Genomic DNA, 6,117 nt, shown 5'->3' with positions numbered 1-6,117 from the left:
TCTTGATGTGATAAGCTGGATTTGTAGCCACGTGAATAGCACTCATTCACTCTCTCCTGCATCCTTCCAATCTCATCAAGTAGACCCTTTAACCAGATTGCTTCTTCACTGGCATCTGAAGCAGTGATATACTTTTCTTCGGTAGTGGACAACACAACTGTTTCTTGAATCTTTGACATCCAGCTAATTGCTCCACCTACAAGAGTAAAGACATAACTTGTAGTACACCTCCTTTTGTCCAAATCACTTGCATAATTAGCATCCACATATCCGCAGACTGATCCTTCACTACCATTAAAGATAATGCAATGGTCACTTGTGCCTCTTAAGTACCGAATCACCCATTTCACTACTGGCCAATGTTCTTCTCCTAGATTTGCCATGAACCTATTGACAACTCCAACTGCATGTGAAATGTCAGGTCTTGTAGATACCATCGCATACATTAAGTTTCCTACATCATTAGCATATGGTACACGAGACATATACCACTTTTATTCATCAGTTCTAGGACTCAAAATCGAAGAAAGCTTAAAATGGGAAGCTAATGGAACATTAACAGGTTTCACACTGTTCATACCGAACTTTTCAAGTACTCTTTCCACATACGTCTGCTGTGATAACCAAAGCTTACCATTTTCCCTATCTCTGTGTATCTCCATGCCCAAGATATGTTTTGTTGCTCCAAGATCCTTCATATCAAATGTCCTAGAGAGCTGAGGCTTTAAACTATTGATCTCTTCCATGCTTTCGCTTGCAATAAGCATATCGTCAACAAACAAAACTAAGATAATGAATATGCCACTGAAACTCTTGAAGTATACACAATGATCATACTCATTTCTAATAAAGTTATGGCTCACCATGAAGGAGTCAAACTTATTGTACCATTGCCTGGGAGACTGTCTCAGGCCATACAATGATTTCTTGAGCTTGCAAACTAATCTTCTGCTATGATCTTTTACAAAACCTTCTGGTCGTTCCATATATATTTCTTCATCCAAATCACCATGTAGAAAAGTTGTTTTAACATCTAACTATTCTAACTCAAGGTTAAGATGAAGCAGAATCTTCATACCTTTTGGGAGTTTTTCTTTCCCTTGTAGACCTTCTTAGAGCGAGTGGTTGTTGAACTAGTTCTGAAACTTCAACAGTTTCCTTTCTATTTTCATCACCTTTTCCTTTAGAAGTCTCTCCTTCCTTTCGACTTTCGGAAAAACGTCTAGCCTCCAACTAAATTTATTGATTTGGCAATCCCTGTTCCTGTTCAATTCTTTCAACATCTAATTTTAAAATAAAAGATTCATCAATCGTTACATCTCTACTAATGACTATCTTCTGTGAAGTAGGATCCCACAACCTATATCCTTTCACCACATAGTCATACCCAACAAAGAAATAATATTTCGATTTCAGACCTAATTTTGAACGTTGATTAGGAATAAGAGCATATACATCACAATCAAATATCCTTAAATGCGAATAATCACAAGACTGACCTGGGCAAACTTCTTCAGGAATTTTACAATTAATTTCTACAGAAGGTGATTTGTTAACTAAATAACAAGCAGTGGATACTGCTTCTGCCCACAACTCCTTTTGCAGGTTAGCATTGCTGATCATGCTTCTGGCTCTTTCCATAAGAGTCTGATTCATACATTCAGCAACACCATTTTGCTGAGGAGTATAAACAACAGTTTTATGTCTAACAATTCCTTCATCCTTACAGTATTGTTCAAATTCTAGAGAAGTAAATTCACCACCATTGTCAGTTCTTAAACATTTAATTGATTTGCCTGTTATTTTTTCTACCATTGCTTTAAATTGTTTAAAGACATTGAATACATCAGCTTTCTTTTTTAACATAAAGACCCAAACTTTTCGGGAGAAATCATCAATAAATGTTAAGAAATATAAAGCACCTCCATACGATACAACAGGAGATGGTCCCCACAAATCAAAATGAATATAGTCCAAAATTTCTTTACTATTATGACTTCCAGTTTTAAACCTTTGTTTACACTGTTTTCCATACACAAAATGTTTACAGAAATCCAACTTCAAGGATTTCAAATTAGTAAGTTATTTTATGGTTCATGAGTACTTGAAGACCTTTCTCACTCATGTGACCTAATCGCTGATGCCATAGGCGAGTACCTTCTTCTTCTTTCTCTGACATAATCGCTGCTTCACTGACCTAAGTACTTCCTTTGAGTCTGTAAAGATTTCCGACCTTTTCTGCTTTCATAACAACTAGGGCGCCTTTTGAGACTTTCAGTACTCCATTCTGACATGTAAACGTATAACCATCTGAGTCCAAAAATACCAAAGAAATCAATTTTTTCTTCAATTTAGGTACATGTCTAACACTAGTTAATGTTCTAACTGTGTTATCATACATTTTAATTATGATATTTCCCATCCCAACAGTCTGACATGATACATTATTATCCATAAACACAAAAACTACCATTTACAGCTTCATATGAAGCAAACCAATTTTTGTGTGGACTCATGTGATGAGAAGCACGAGAGTCTAACAACCAACTTTCAACATTCTGAGAGACATTACATACAAATAAAGTTTCATCTATCATACATAAGTCTTCAGCAGATAAAACTTCATCTATCATACCTGAATCAACTTGATTTGCTTCCTTCTTTGGATTATCTAACTCTTTCCTTTTCCAATTGTGTTTCTTGAAGTGTCCAATTTTATTGCAGTACCCGCATTTGACTTTACACTTTCTACCCTTTGATTTAGACCTGGAAGAGCCCCTTGTTTCCTCCCCTCTTTCTTTTGACCATCCTCTCGCTACCACGACTTTTGATGCAGAGGTTTCAATATTGGACTTCTTCCTTACTTCTTCAACTAATAGAGCTCCCACAACTGAATCAAATTCCAAGGACTCAGTTGTGCTCAAACTTATAGAGGTAACGAAGTGGTCCCATCACTCAAGGAGGGAACACACCAAGGTGATAGCTTTGTCTTCTTCTTGAAATTTAACTTCCATATCTGACAATTGGCAAATAAGTGTATTAATCACATTTAGATGTTCTGCAATTTTTTGTACCCTCCACCCGAAGAAGGTACAATTGTATTTTTAGATAAATTCTGGTGGTTAACGACTTGGTCATATATAACATTTCCAGTTTTCCCCACAAACCTACTACTGAAGTTTTTTCAACTATATTGAAGAGAACTTCATCCGTCAGCCTGATGGTACTGAGAGCTTGGGCATCCAAGTCCTCCCAGTCTGAATCTGTCATGCTAGCAAGTTTCTTCTTCGCCCCGTCCAATGCTTTGTGCAACCCTTGTTGCACAAGAAAATCCCTAACTTTCAGTTTCCATAAAGAAAAGTTGTTCTTGCCGGTGAATTTCTCCACCTCGAACTTTGCATTCGTCATTTTAGCCATTTCTTTCTAATTTGTTTCTAAACTTTGCTTCTAGGGTTTATTTTTGAATTTGAATTTCTCCGCAATCTGAGTTCAACTAGGTTTTCTTTCTCATTTTTATTTTCAACACAAAAAAAACTGATTATGTTTCCCTTTTTTAACTCTCAAGAAATTTCCAAAAAAATCTAGAAATTCTCTTAATTAATTTGTAGAATTTATTTTCAATCTTCTCCACAGATTCTTTTAAAAAATAAAAATTCTTGAAATTTCCCCAAAAAAAATTCTCCAGAAACTTTAAACCCTAATTTTTTTTAAAATTAACCAGCTCTCAACAGAAATCACACTTCTTTTCAAATCTTCTTTTCAACAAAAATCACACTTCTGCGGTTAAAATTAAAAAAAAAAAATACCTCGACTTTTTCTGCTGATTTCTTTTCTGTTGATTTGCCTCTGGTTGTGCACACAGTTCTGGCATTGGACTCCTCTCCAGCAGCAACGACAACCTGTGGTGACAACAACTATGTGCTTTCTTGAACCACTGCTTGATCTCTTTCTTCAGCAAGGACAACCTTTCTGGCCTTCCTCTTCGCAACAGGTTTCCCTTTCTCCAGCAGCGACACTTTCTCTCAAGCGGCAGTAGCAGAGAAAATGGTCTCTTAACTGGCAGGCTTGGGGACCTCTTCACGGATGACATCAGGGAGTCACGCTCTTCCTCTTCAGATTTCTCTCCAGCTACAGTGGCTTGACCGGAGGTTGCTTCTCCTCCTTATAAAAACGACAGATCTTCTTGCTGCTTGAACAGACCTCTCCCTCAGGGTATATCAATTTGGGTTCTTTAATTTTTATTTTTTAACTTCCTCAATGACTTCAGCGACCACGCAGGCATGGCAGACTCTCCTAACTTGACTTCTCTTAGGCTCTGATACCACTGGTTGGTTCGAGCAGTTTATTAAGCAAGAAAGAAATGAAATAAAAACTGAATGGAAACCGAAAATCACACAAGTAAACACACTATTTTACATGGTAAAACCTTAACAGTGTGTCAAAGAAACATCCACCAGACAAGGATTGAATATTTAATAAATAATGATTCTCCATGATTGCATTCTCTCTGGCACATTCACCAGTTTTATGTGAGCCTCTTCTCAGTAACATAACTACTATTCGGTATAAAACTAACTCACAGTAACTAATAAAGATTTTACTTATTATTACATAATTCGTTGTCGCATTTCAGCAAGAAAAATATTAAAAACACAAGTCCAAAATCCATAGATAGCTACAGGTTATGGAAACTTAAGACTCGGGTCATATACAGAAATTGATAAGATTGGTCATGAACATACCTTGAGGCACTATGCTAGAGGAACCATATGAACTAAGTCCATGTACAACTTTTTATCTACATGTCAATTGACTTGTGATGACACGGGTGGGGAATAAGGTCTGAAATCCAATCAAGTCTCGACATAACCCAAGTCATGCATACCGACATATCCTTTAACATCGTTCCAGTGCTTCCGGAAGAAGTGTTCATCCATTAACATGCCTTGTTGTTCTTCATTATTTTTAACACGTAACTGCAAAATCTAAGAACTTTATGACTCAACTAGCTATACTATACTCAAAATTAGCATTTTTTGAGTTCATTGACAGATTCATTGATTGCTCCTCAAAATCCCATGGACCAACTCTGTCTTTGGGCAAAAACTATAAACCCAAATGCTCAAAAGCACCAAATCATCCTACTAAGTCTGGATCTCCTATGCTCTGTTTTTTTCTGTCAAATACGGGAACCCAACTCAAGGTCTGTGACAATTTCTCCGGAGAAACCATTAAAACACATGTGGGTACTCTTGATTTCCCAAGTAGAGAAAAACAACAATCTTTCTCAGTATTCAGATCTCACTTCTGTTGTCAAATGAGCACCCTCGGTATGTTGGGGAGTTTAAAATGCACAATATCTGGTTCGGTTTGACTGAAATAATTAATGTTAGAATTTAGGATTTTATGATTTATCTTGATTGCAACAATTTTTTTTGGAGAAGATCACATCAAATTTTATCTTTCGAAGCATTTCGAATTATCTAGCCTAGTTCATGATCAAGACAAAATGGATAATTAGATTATGGAATCGACTTAAATAGGGTAGCGATGAACAAAATTCATTTTTAAATGTTAAAATCTAGCAACTAATTTTGATTAGAAATTATTATTTATTAATAACAATATTTTCATATAATAAAAGTAACCGTTAGAATCTCCTTGTTAATCGAAATGTTTTAATTTATGTTATCGTCGACTATGGTTCTTTCAACTCTCTATCAATCCTTTTGGTTTCAAGAAAACGAAGATCAAGATTACTACGAAAATCACCTTCTGTATCAGTGTGCTTCCGAGACCATACAGATTGTTTTAAGTTCTACTATAAAACTTGACTGTTAATTCAAAGTTGTGTCATCTTCATTACAATCCAAATGTCTTCTCAAATCCATGGGTTTTCTCCTTGTTATTTCTATCTGCTATAGATATAATGTTTATGTATATGTCACAGCGGATGGTGTTATCTATTCCAACATGGAAATGGTTAAAGAGAGGTTCCTATTGTGTCCTAGATGAATAGTGTAAGATATGGTCTTATTTCAGTAAATATTGCCCTTTTACATCCTTAACACAAATTCCTATATCAGAGAGTGACTCCCTAAAACCAATCATTCACAG

The sequence above is a fragment of the Pinus tabuliformis genome, chromosome Q, assembly GCF_031772625.1.
Source record: "Pinus tabuliformis cultivar Carrire ecotype Pingquan chromosome Q, CPIR1, whole genome shotgun sequence".
Lineage (NCBI taxonomy): Eukaryota > Viridiplantae > Streptophyta > Pinopsida > Pinales > Pinaceae > Pinus > Pinus tabuliformis.
The sequence above is the reverse complement of the archived record's forward strand: the minus strand, read 5'-3'. Positions refer to the sequence as shown.